General features: G+C 36.2%; 1 protein-coding gene across 2 annotated transcripts in view; it reads left to right on the top strand.

The window, feature by feature from the left end:
- Positions 1 to 12,949, top strand: part of CCSER1 (coiled-coil serine rich protein 1) — a 1,185,560-nt gene that overhangs the window by 1,106,537 nt on the left and 66,074 nt on the right. The window lies entirely within an intron of this gene.

Here is a 12,949-nt window from a genome sequence, read left to right as displayed (position 1 = left end):
TTTCTATACTTAAAATCAAACTTGATCTCTTCATGGATGGTCTTAGTGACAGTATTATTATACTAATAAAATTGGCTGGATGGAGGTAATGGGGAAAAATGGGGGACCTCTGTAATGATCTCAACAAGAAAGATTAAAAAAACCACAAGCTCTGTAGTTAAAAGATTGGGTTCAAATCCCAGATTCCCACTTACTCATTAATTGTCCTTGTCAGGTTTCTTAACTGATTTTAAGTGTTGGGCTTCTTCTGTGAGTTATGATTTAAGTAAGAATACTTTTGTCATGTTGTGCTTTTGAAAATTAAATTAAATAATAAAAGTTTTGGAACACTGCCTGAATTAGATGCTAAGTTTATGTGCTAATAATAATATGCCTTACTGTACTCCTAATATTTTTTAGTTTATATTTTAAAAACTGCAATAAGATATCCACAAATTTATTATTAGGAAAGAGAAATAAATATCTAATGATGGCAAAGATTGAAAATAATTGTATGAAGTTTAATGAAACAAAAATTCTTGTGCTGAAGCAAAAATTTTTTTCTCTATAATGTTTAGCACTTTGTATAAAATAGCTAAATCTGTTTCTTCTGATTCTGACCATATTACCAACTATGGCTTACAACAGGTTTTGAAGGATGCTGTAATGAATGATTTTTTTTTTACAAGGGCGGGGTGGGGGAGTTTCCATAGTCAATAATCAACATTAACCTTTAGGATAACATGTACATTAAAATTGAAATGCGTATAGGATAGATTTTCCTCAGTTTGTCTTTGTTTAAAAAAATAAAAACAGTTATATAGGATTCTTTTTTACATCAATATTTTTTAAATTCTTAATGAAAGGACCAGACATTTAATAATTTATAATGTATTTGTTGTTGGAAAACTGTATGAATTTTCCTTTAATCTCTGCAATTGCCTTTCGCCCACAACTCCACTCCCCACTCTGGTGTGTGAAAGAGGGCATTTAAGTATCCAGCATTACAGTGTACAGTGTGGATTACTGCAATTAACTGTACATCTCTAAGCCACATATAGCTATTATGCAAAAACAATTATGAGCAAATACAGCAGTTGAGAGGAATATGCAAATGGAAAATCCACTCAAGGTCAGAGAAAAACAAAATGACACCCTTTGTTGGTTTCAAAATGAGTAATTTATTTCTATTGCACAGTAAAGTTAAAATAAGAGTTAAAGAAAATCAGTAAGATAAAATTTAGATACTTTACCCCCTTCTTTCTTCTTTAGCTGGAAAATAATTCAGTGAATTTTGCCACTACAGAGAAACGAGAGACTTACTTAAACTGTATATTTTCCCTCCTGGATAACTACACTTCTATTTCCTAACATTTTCCCTGACCCCCCTTGTATGTAATCTAATGAAAGAAAATGGTATGTCAGTGATAGAATATTACTCTAGAAATTTTCCATGGTCTTTGTGCGTTTCATACTTTTATTAATGGTTGGGTGACCTTGAGGAAGTGTTTTTTCTAAACTTCTCTTTCTACATTTTAAAAAAAGTGTAATATATATTCATTTTTTTCTGAAAAGTTTCTTAATTGGTCAGTAGATATATTTAGATAGGTAAACCTTATAGTCATCATATTTTTTTTAATCTTTCTCTTCTGTGGGGGGCCTCAGGTACAGAGGGATCACCTAATGATATTCTTCAGTTTACGGCACCCTGTCCTCATACCTCACCCTTTTTCTTATGTATTTTCCCTACTCCCTACTTTTCCTTTTATGCACTTTTTAAATGTGGACTTGTATGACCTTGTTTCATATAAAATATATCCCGTGGTGCATGCTTAATTTGCATAGGTATAACTCTGTTTCTTTTTTAAATCAATCCTATGTTTAAAATACCTATGGATTCTAATTCAATGCTTCTAAATACTGCATAGGATTTTATTGTTCAAATTCTCTAGAGTTTATTATTTATTATGCTAATGTTGCCTCCAGTTACCTTAGATTGCCTCTAAGTCTCTGTAACTGCAAACAATGTTGCAATAAAGCTTTCTACTTTATGTACCTTTCTGTACATGTGCAGGAATTTTTCAAAAGCTTAAAACCATGACTGGACTAGCTGGGTCAAATGAAATGTTTAATTAAATTTATTTAATCTGATCTAATCTGATTAAATTGTGTGTGTATACTGTATATAGAGATGTTTGTATTTCACAAATTTTGAGAATTAGTATTTTTGTTGATTGTATTGTGTATTTACTATATTTTAAGTTTCCAGATATATGAAGTTTTTATTTAATTAGTAAATTTTATGTATAGAGCAATTTTAGGTTCACAGTAAGATGAGTAGAAAATAATAAGATTTTCTGTATGCTACCTCTCCCCACACACATGCAGGCTAGGCTCCCTTAATAACAACATCCCTTGCCACAGTTCTACATTTATTGCAATTGATGAACCATTATTTGATAACATCATTACCACCCCAAGTTCATAGTTTTACATTAGGGTTCTCTCCTCATGTAAATTCGATGGGTTTTTAAAAAAATGTTTAATGATATATATCCATCATTTTAGTACTATACAAAATAGTTTCACTGCCTTAAAAGTCTGCTGTGCTGTCTATTCATGCCTCCCTCATCCCTCCTGTTGGGCAGCTATTGATCTTTTCATTGTCTCCATAGTTTTGCTTTTCCTAGGTGTGTCCTGTAATTGGAATGATACAGTATGTATCCTTTCAGATTGGCTAATTTAACTTAGTAATATGCATTTAAGTTTCCACCATGTCTTTTCACGGTAGCTCAGGGCTTGGTAGCTCATTTGTTTTTAGTCCTGGATAATATTTCATTGTCTGGATGTACCAGTTTATTTATCCATTCACCTATTGAAGGTCATTTTGATTGCTTCCAAGTTTGGGCAGGTATGAATAAAACTGCTATTGGACATAAGTTTTCAATTCATTTGGGTAAATACCAAGGAATGTGATTGCTGGGTTGAATGGTTTAAATATGTTTAGTTTTGCAAGAAACTGCCAAAGTGTCTTTCAAAGTAACTGCACCATTTTGCATTCCCCATAGCATTGAATGAGTGTTCTCATTGTTCCATATCCTTGCCCAGTATTTGGTATGTCAGTGTTTTGGAATTTTGCCATTTTAGTAGATATGTAGTGGTACCTCATTGTTATTTTACTTTGCATTTCCCTAACAATATACATTGTTGGACACATATTCAAATGCTTACTAGCCTCTGTATATCTTCTTTGGTGAGACATTTTTTCAAGTCTTTTGCCCATATTTGTTGGGTTTTAAGATGTCTTTGCATACAGGATGGGGCAAATGTATGTTTACAGTTTTGAGTATGCAAAACACACAGTTTATTCCTTTATTGTTATTTATTAATTATTGAATTATTTTCCATCTGAACAACTTTAAACCTACTTTTACCCTACCCTGTATTTTGGATAATAGTCATAACAGATGTGTCTTTCGCTAATACTTTCTCCAGATCTGTGTCTTGTCTTCTGAATCTCTTGGTATGGAATCTTTTAATCTATTTTTTCCCTAATTTTATTGATTATGACCTAGAAACTAGTGAGTGATATGTCCCTTTTAAAATTGAATGGAGCTCCTTTTTTCAGCCTCATCCATGGTCACCCTTTGTGAATGTTTTATGAATGCTGCAAAATATGTATTGCTTTGAATAGGACATATAAAGATCAACATAATGTGCTGTTTAATAGTTTAGGCTCTAGAATTTTGAATAACTGATTTGGAAACCCTGTTTAGCCACTTCTTTCTGAGCAAACTTGAGAAAATTATTTAAAGACTCAATTCTTCGTTTTTCCATATGAAAAACTGAGTGTGTCCCAAAAGAACACACTCCATAGATTTAGACTGATGATTAAATGAATTAATTAGGTTAGGTACTTACACAGTACCTGGTAATGTATTAAATTATCTCATGATTAATATTTATGAAGTTGGAATTGAATTGTATACTCACAAAGGGTAAATTTTATGACATTTAATTTGTATTTCAATAAAGATAAAGATGTTAAAAATGCTTACTGCTATAAAGGCAAAGTAGAATTGGGGGGTATTGAGAGTTTGTGTTAATCTTACTAAAATATTGACTGAAATTTCTAAAACATTTATTTTTATATTTTATTGGTTTTTTACAGAGAGGAAGGGAGAGGGATAGAGAGGTAGAAACATTGATGAGAGAGAAACATCGATCAGCTGCCTCCTGCACACTCCCCACTGGGGACGTGTCTGCCAATCAAGGTACATGCCCTTGACCGGAATCGAACCTGGGACCTTTCAGTCCACAGGACGATGCTCTATCCACTGAGGCAAACTAGTTAGTGCTCTAAAACATTTTTAAAAATTTAATAATTATATAACATATATTATAAACATGAGTTGAGTATTTCCATATGCCAAGTTATTAACTCATTTAATCTTACCACAGTCATAAGAAGCACCTACCATTAGTATCCCCTCTTTAATGATAATGAAATCAAAACAAAAGAGGTTAATCAATTCAGTAATCACACAGCCATTAATTAAACCAATATATTGATCCAGGCTATCAGGCTTAAAAGAGCCTACTTTCAACCAAATGTTCCTAACTGCCACTGTCCATCCTGTGTGTGCAGCTACAATGGGCTTCATGAGAGGAAGGTGAGGTGAAGAGTATAATTTTTTACATATCAATTCATTTCAATGATGTAATAGTAATGACTAACATATTATACTAAATGTATTATATACAAAATTAGAATAGATGACTAATTTTTATGGTGCTAGCTAAAATATCAAAAGTACAGATAAAATTGTGATAATTAAGAGATGCTGAAACAACAACTAAATACTAAAAACTGCCCTGACCGGTTTGGCTCAATGGATAGAGCGTCGGCCTGCAGACTCAAGGGTCCCGGGTTCGATTCCTGTCAAGGGCATGTACCTCGGTTGCGGGCACATCCCCAGGGGGAATGTGCAGGAGGCAGATGATTGATGTTTCTCTCTCATCGATGTTTCTAACTCTCTATCCCTCTCCCTTCCTCTCTGTAAAAAATCAATAAAATATATTTTTTAAAAAATAAATAAATACTAAAAACCTGTAGTGAAAATTTTATGTTCTTTAAAAATAAATGTATTAGATTCCACCTATGAGTAAGATCATGTGATACTTGTCTTTCTCTGACTGGTTTATTTCACTTAGCATAAATCTAATGAACAAAATAAACGGCTGAACAAAATAGATCCAGAGACATAGAAGCATGGAACAGACTGTCATATCTCAGTGGGAAGGTGGGGGTGGGTGGAACGAGATCAACCATGGAACTTGTAAGCATATATGCATAACCCATGGACACAGACAATAGTGTGGTGAAGGCCTGGGTCGGGGGAGGGGTGGACTAGAAGGGGTCAATGGGGGAAAAGAGGGGACATATGTAATACTTTTAAAAATAAAGATTTTAAAAAATAATAAAATAAAAATAAATGTATGCCCATGATAAGCTCTAAACTGCTACTACCTCTCTCATCATATTGGAATGGAGTAAGTTTTATATGCATTAGACAGAGACTGCTTACTCACTGCTTTGTGGTACTTCTTACCTACCCATCATCTGTAGACCCTTTACTGTTATTTGACTGTGACAGTAGAATCATATGGCTGTTATAATTTTTACTAGGGGCCCAGTGCATGCATCTTGAAATGAACTGTGAGCCACAAGGCTGCGGTGGGCACAGAGGTGGGTCTTGGCCCATCCTCGGCCCCCCCGGTTCCCTGTGTGCAGGCAGCCCCGCTACTGCTCCCATGGCTCCCATGGGCTGACGGTGCCAGCCCCACTCACACACGCTGACGGCCCGGAGCGAGTGGGGCCAGCGCTGGCAGCAGGTGTAAGCGCTGGGTAGGACTGTGGCACATGGGAGCAAAGAATTTTCAGTAACCACCAGAGGCTCGCCCAGATAACAGCGACCTGCATCCTGGCTTGGTTTGGCGCTCCCGCTCATCTGCTCCACCATCCCGCCCCTGCCAATGCCCGCCATGCTCCACACTCTGCCACCTGCTGCCAGTGCCCACCATGTCTCTCTTGCGCCCTCTGGTGGTCAGCACATGTTATAGTGACCAGGTGTTTGGTTGTTTAGTTGTTCTGCAGTTCGGTCTACTTGCATATTAGGGTTTTATATATATAGATACCCAAAACAGTAGCTTTTGTAAGCATTACACAGGACATGAGGGCAGATTTCTTATATAATAAAAGCCTAATATGCAAATTGTTCGACCACTTGCTATGATGTGTGCTGACCACCAGGGGGCAGCACAGAACATGGCGGATGTTGGTGATGCAGCACTGGCAGCAGGCGGCAGTGGAGGCACTGCTGGCCCCAATGAGCCCCAATGAGAGCTGGACGGCAGCGGCACGATGGAGCAGGTGAGTGGGTGGTGCCAGGCTATGGTGATGTGCCAAGCAAGGCTGTGGGGCTGTGAGCTGGAGCCCTATCCCTGCAGGCCACCCCAAGGGACCCCATCTGTGCACGAATTCATGGACAGGGCCTCTAGTATAACATATTAAGAGTAATAGAGTCTGTTTATTAACCTCTGAAAGACTGCATAATTTAAATGAATTCATTCCACCACTATTCTATCTTAAAAGAAAAGATTACCTAAAAATTATTTTGCTCTCAGGACAAACATGAATGTCAATTAAGTGTTGAAGTGGGCTCTTTACATTATTTTATATGTCATATTAGACTTTAACATAAATTAAACTAAGTGGTATTTTTTCTGAGATAAGTTGCAAATCTGCAAGTCAAGAGAAAGTTTGGACTTGACAAATATCTTGGTGGTATTTTTTTTTTTCATATGCTATTATAATTTACTAGTGACCCAGCATGCAAAATCGCACGAGAGCCGGGACCCCAGACCTTGCCGTGCCGCGGAACTCCCCCGAGTCCTGCGGGTGCCGAGAGACCCAGAGTCAAGTCCCAGCCCACCCGCGTGCGCTTTGCCGCGCACAAAGCGCCATTCACCCTCATGTGCACGCAGCCCCATCCACCCGCATGTGCCTCACTGCGCACGCAGCCTCCTGGTGACCGGTCTTTGGTCGTTACAGCATTAGGGCCACTGAGTTTTTATAATATAGATAACTAACAAGATATTTAGCCTAGTTTTTTAAATGACTACACAACTGTTTAGAATTAATTTAAGCACATGGTAGAATAGAAAATGAACATTATTCCTGGTATTTAATATAAAATATAGCATTACCTAAATGCTTTTTTGAAATAGCTGAAATGTTAGAAATGTAGTGTTTCATGTTTCAATGTATTGTGACAATTACAAGTGCTCTGAGGATATACTTTGGAGGTTTCATCCAGATTAATATAATAAAAACATACAAAGAAAGGATTAGACAAATCATTTTAGGAAAGGTATTAAATAGGAATAAAATAAAAACCAGTAGATTGATACTACAATAGGAAACTACAACATTCTCTGTTTAAAATGCAGCGCTATATTGTCATGATTACAGTAGATAAAATAATATAAGATATTGTTACATATCATTACCTCTTTTCATGTTTACTATCAACACTAATAAAAGAGAAAAATGGTAATTGCGTACGAGCTACCCTTTTCATTGGCTAATCAGGGCTATATGCAAATTAACTGCCAACTAAGATTGGCAGTTAACTGCCAACAAGATGGCAGTTAATTTGCATATGTAGGCACAATGCAGGGAGGCGAAAGGGAAAGCAGGAAGAAGCCCCCTGCCACTGACAGTGATCGGAAACACAGGGGGGAGCTAAGAGCTGGGGGGCAGGGCAAAGGCGGCCCTGGGGCCACCTTTGCCCTGCCCCCCAGCCATGATCGGAGAATCAGGTGCCTTTTACGCCCTGGCCAGTGATAGCAGGAAGTAGGGGTAGAGCCAGCGATGGGAGCTGGGCACGGTCGAAGCTGGCAGTCCCAAGAGCTAGGGGTCCCTTGCCTGGGCCTAAAGCGAAGCCCACGATCGTGGGGCCGCTGCAGCTGCAGGTCCCCGCTGCCCGGGCCGGATGCCTCAGCCAGAGGCATCAGGCCTGGGCAAGGGGCCGATCCTGCGATTGGAGGGTGATGGGGGTCAAACGCCTGAGGGCTTCCCAGTATGTGAGAGGGGGCAGGCTGGGCTGAGGGACACTCCCCCCGACACACACCCAGTGCACGAATTTTGTGCACCGGGCCCCTAGTTAAGACATAATTAAGGATTCCATATGTTAAAATATGTGCAAGGAACTTTTGGAAAAAATATAAAATGTATTCTAGAACTGAGAAGAGCTGTCATTCAAAGACTCAGTAGTCACAATAAAGGTTGTTATAAGGAAAATATTAGTTTTTCTCTATCCCCCTAGGATGAAAAATATGATTATATTGACTATTTTCAAAAGTTTCCTGAATCCTTGTCAGTGGCAGGATATAATGAGAGTTTAATGAGAAGTACCATTAGATTGAATGAGCGTATTAGATTTATCTCAGATAGGATTCTTATATCACTGTCCACCTTGAATAAAAAAGCTTTTTTGATATATTAGTACTTATTGAGCTGAATTAAATTTAATCACACTGAGGTTTTATATTATAAATTCACATGATCAAAGCTGAATGGCTACATGTCTCAGAAAGACTATAAACATCTATATATATAAAAGGCTAAGTGACCATCCGACCATCCGACTGGCAGACTGGCTGGTATATATGTTATGCACTGACCACCAGAGAGCAGACTCCCAACACAGGAGCTGCTGCGCTGCGGTGACTTGGCAGCGGTGGTTTTCGGATGATGCACCCCAGAACCAGAGAGGAGGGAGCCCGATTCCTCATTGGGCCATGCAATTCCACCTTTGGCCATGGGTTATGTTGTTGCTGAGGCACTGTTGTCCCCAAATTTGGTTTACTGCCAAGCTGCGGTGACTTGGCAGTGGCAGTTCTCGAGTGACACACAAATCTTTCTTCTGGTTAATTTCCTTTCAATGTGCATGAGTCTGTGCACTGAGCCACTAGTTCTTAATAAATATTAAAGTATTACATACCACTCTGCAAGGGAGATGATTGTTAAACATTCAGACTAGAATGATTCATACTTTATCTTTACGAAAAAGAGGTATATTTTTAAGAGTTAAGAAAACTGTTTCTAATGGAAATTTTATTAACTGTTGTAAAATGTGGAAGCACCAGGTATTGCTTCTCCTAATCTTATCTCTTTCTATCTATTTATGATTGTCCAAAAAAAAATCTATTTTTTTAAATTTACAGGATGAAATAAAAGCATATAGGAAGTATAGGTCTTATCCCCCCCCAAAATAGTCTTATGTTACCCACTAATAGCGTTTGAATGTGTCTTAATTATAATATTAGCCTTTATTAAACAAACAAACAAAACAAAAGCATTTGTAGGTAAACAATTTTATAGAAGTTTCATTATATTGTCACTTAACCCTGTATCGTTTTATTAAATAATAATGAATAATAATTTTATCTTATTTTTATCAAAATAATTTTAAAGAATAATTACAAAGCTATTATCATTTTATTTTTATTCACCAATTTTAACTTCAATATCAATGTTTTTTATGTTTTCTGACTATTATCTATTATAATCATCATTTACCCAATGGATCATTATGCATGTAAATTAAACAAAACATGACTAAATATGAATATATTTTAAAATTATTTAAAAGTTAAAGTTATCATGGTGACTAGGAGTCAGGTGAACAGAGTAGTGAACCAAATGAAGGAATTATTAACATGCTGTATAATTTTTCTTATTTACTTAAAGTCTTCCTAAATCCTCTTGATTATTTTATTCTTAAATTTTAAAAATGCTTATCATACTTAGAGAATTTAGTGAAAATGAAATAAAATCAGTGTCCTTCATAAAATCTTTTATATTCTTTATTGAGATCTAATTCACACCATAAACCACCCTTTTAAAATGTTCTATTCAGTGGTTTTCACTATATTTACAGGGTTGCACAACCATCATCACTGTTTAATTTAGGATATTTTCAATGCCCCATTTTTAATCCCCTTCTCTACTATCCCAAGATTATTTTGGCTATTCTGAGTTCCTTACTTTTATTTAAAAAAATTGTTTTGATTTTTAGAGAAAGAAAAGGGGGGAAGAGAGAATTCGATTTGTTGTTCCACTTATTCATGCATTCATTGGTTAATTCTTGTTTGTGCCCTGACTAGGGATTGAAGCCACAACCTTGACATATTGGGATGAAGCTCCAGCCAACTGAGCTACCTTATCAGGGCCAGTTCCTTGCCTTTCAGTGTCATTTTAGTATGATCTTGTCAGTTTCTGTAAATAAAGAAAAGCAACTTGGATATTTACAAGGATTACATTGAATCTGTAGAGAAATTGTTTCCTTAATTTCATTTTTACATTGTTTGTTGCTAGTGTACAGACATCCAATTTATTTTTGTATATTGATTTTGTGTCCTGCAGCATATCTGAATTGGTTTATTAGTCCCAATAGTTCTCAAGTAAATTCCTTAGGATTTTCTCTCTATAAGATTATGGCATCTGTCAATAGAGATAGTTTTACTTTTTCCATTACAATCTGGATGATTTATTTCTTTTTCTCTGAGTTTCCATGGCTAGAACTCCTGTAGAGTGTTGAACAGAAGTAGTGAGAACAGATGTACTTCTTTTCTTTTTAATTTTAGGTGGAAGCATACAGTCTCTCACCATGAAGTATGCTGTTTAGCTGTTTTTCATAGTTGTCCTTTATGTATGAAAGCTGAGGAAGTTTTCTTCTAATCCTACCCCTTGAGTACTTCTAGCGTAAAAAAAATGTTGGAATTCATGAAGTACTTTTTCTGTATCTATTGAGATAATTGTGTGGGTTTTCTCTGTTATTGTATTACTATAATCTGTTATATTAATTGAATTTTGTATGAATTTTATATGGAAATCATACTTTCTCATGATATATAATTTTTTATATGTTGACAGCTTTGTTCTCCTAGTACTTGGGTGAAGTTTTGCATCTATGTTTATAAAGGCTGTTGCTCTGTAATTTTCCTGCAAAGTCTTTGCCTAATTTGGTATCAGTGTATATTGGCCTTATAGAATCATTGTGGAAGTATTAAATCTTTTTTGTGGAAGAATTTGTGAAAATTGGTATTAATTTTTCTTAAAATATGTCATGGAATTTTACTAATGAAGCCATTGTGATCTGGGCTTTTTATGAGAGGTTTTGTGTTTCTTTTTTAGATTGTTGTTAATTTAGTTTTTTAACTTGTTTAGCCCATTCAGATTTTTAATTTTTTCTTCAGTCAATTTTGGTAGTTTGTGTCATTTGAGAAATTTGTCTTGTCTTTTAGATAAGCTAATTTTTGACATACAGTTGTTCATAATATCCCCCTTTAATCATATTTATTTCTGTAAAATTGCTGATTTTTTTTTATTGTTAAGATTATTTTAAATTTAGTAATTTGAGACTATCTTTTGTGGTCACTGTAGTTGAAAGTTTATTTTTTTATTTTAAATTACTGTTACATTCAAGTGTCTGTGGCTGGCCATCTCACCCTGAATGCAACTGATCTCTGGCTAAAATTCTGATAAAAATAAGGAAAACAGATTTATTTAGTTTGAAAGGATAAAAATTTAATTCTGCTTAAATTAGATATTTTTACAAAATGGTGTAGCTAACTCTAAGCATTTACTGAACATGTGCCAAACTCTTGAAGATTTCTTATCCCCAGTGAGTGAAAATCTGGTAGCTATCTCAATTTGATATTAATTGGTGGCAATTTGCTGGTACTAACCAAGTGATTATACTTAGTGGAGGAAGATATCAAGAGAGAATGAGTGAAAAGAACCATGTAATAGCTGCTCTTAGGGCCTATGAATGAACAGATCTCAGGAGGAAATGAATAGTTTGCTACAACAATTAGCCAAGAGTGATTACTTCAGGAAATGAGTACTCCAACTTGAGTTCTATCACTAACTAAAATATATGAAAAAATAGCAAGGTAATACAGGCTCTTAAACCAAGTGTGTGGTTATGCTGTCTTCCTACCAAGGATGAGGAAGAGCTGTGTTGTTATCACATACAATTACAGGGTCTGCAGAGCTCTTGTCCTACGGATCAGAGAGCATGATTATTCTTGATAGAATAAAAAGAGAATTCTTTTCATGAGAAAATAACACTAAATCTGAATATAATATAACCTTTTACCCTAGTGCTTTCTTGTTTATGTGCAGCCTCAACTTATAGAAGTTTGTACTAATTCTTCTCTTGAGATCAGATACTCTCTTGAATAGAAGACATCCTATTCTCTTTCCAATTTCAAGAAAAAAAGTCATTGAGACTACCCAGTCCCAACCCTAATCTCTCAATAGAAGTACTATACAAAATAGTTAGAGTAAGTGAACAGCAGAAGGAAGCAATTGATTAATTTTAGGAGGACCAGTAGTAATGTGTGAGCTGATCTTTATAGGATTCATAGGATTTTGACAGATGAATAAAGGAATATGACACTCGCCCGGGTTAGTTTGGCTAGTGGATCAAGCTTTGGCCCTCAGATTAAAGGGTTCTGGGTTCAATTCCTGTCAGGGGTGAGTACCTCAGTTGCAGGCTCCATCCCAGCCCTGGTCATGGTGTGTGCGGGAGGCAATCCATTGATATGCCTTTCCCCCACCAGTGTTTCTCTCTTTGTCTCTCCCCCTCCTTTCCACACTCTAAAAGTTAATGGGAAAAGATCCTTGGGCTAGGATTAACAACAACAAAAAGAGAAAAATGACACTTTAGGGAGATTGACTTGTTTAAATAACCTCTGGGTCTTGAAGTGCATAGCATTTTAGGAACAATGAATCAACTTTTGTAAGGCGAGTGTACGTGTACCAAGCAGAACACCCTGAGATCCAGTTGAAAACACAGATTAGTGTTAGAATTTGAAGTGCATTAAATACTAAATT

This window comes from Myotis daubentonii, chromosome 1, assembly GCF_963259705.1.
Source record: "Myotis daubentonii chromosome 1, mMyoDau2.1, whole genome shotgun sequence".
In the NCBI taxonomy this organism is placed as follows: Eukaryota; Metazoa; Chordata; class Mammalia; order Chiroptera; family Vespertilionidae; genus Myotis; species Myotis daubentonii.
This window is presented reverse-complemented; position numbering and strand designations above follow the sequence as displayed.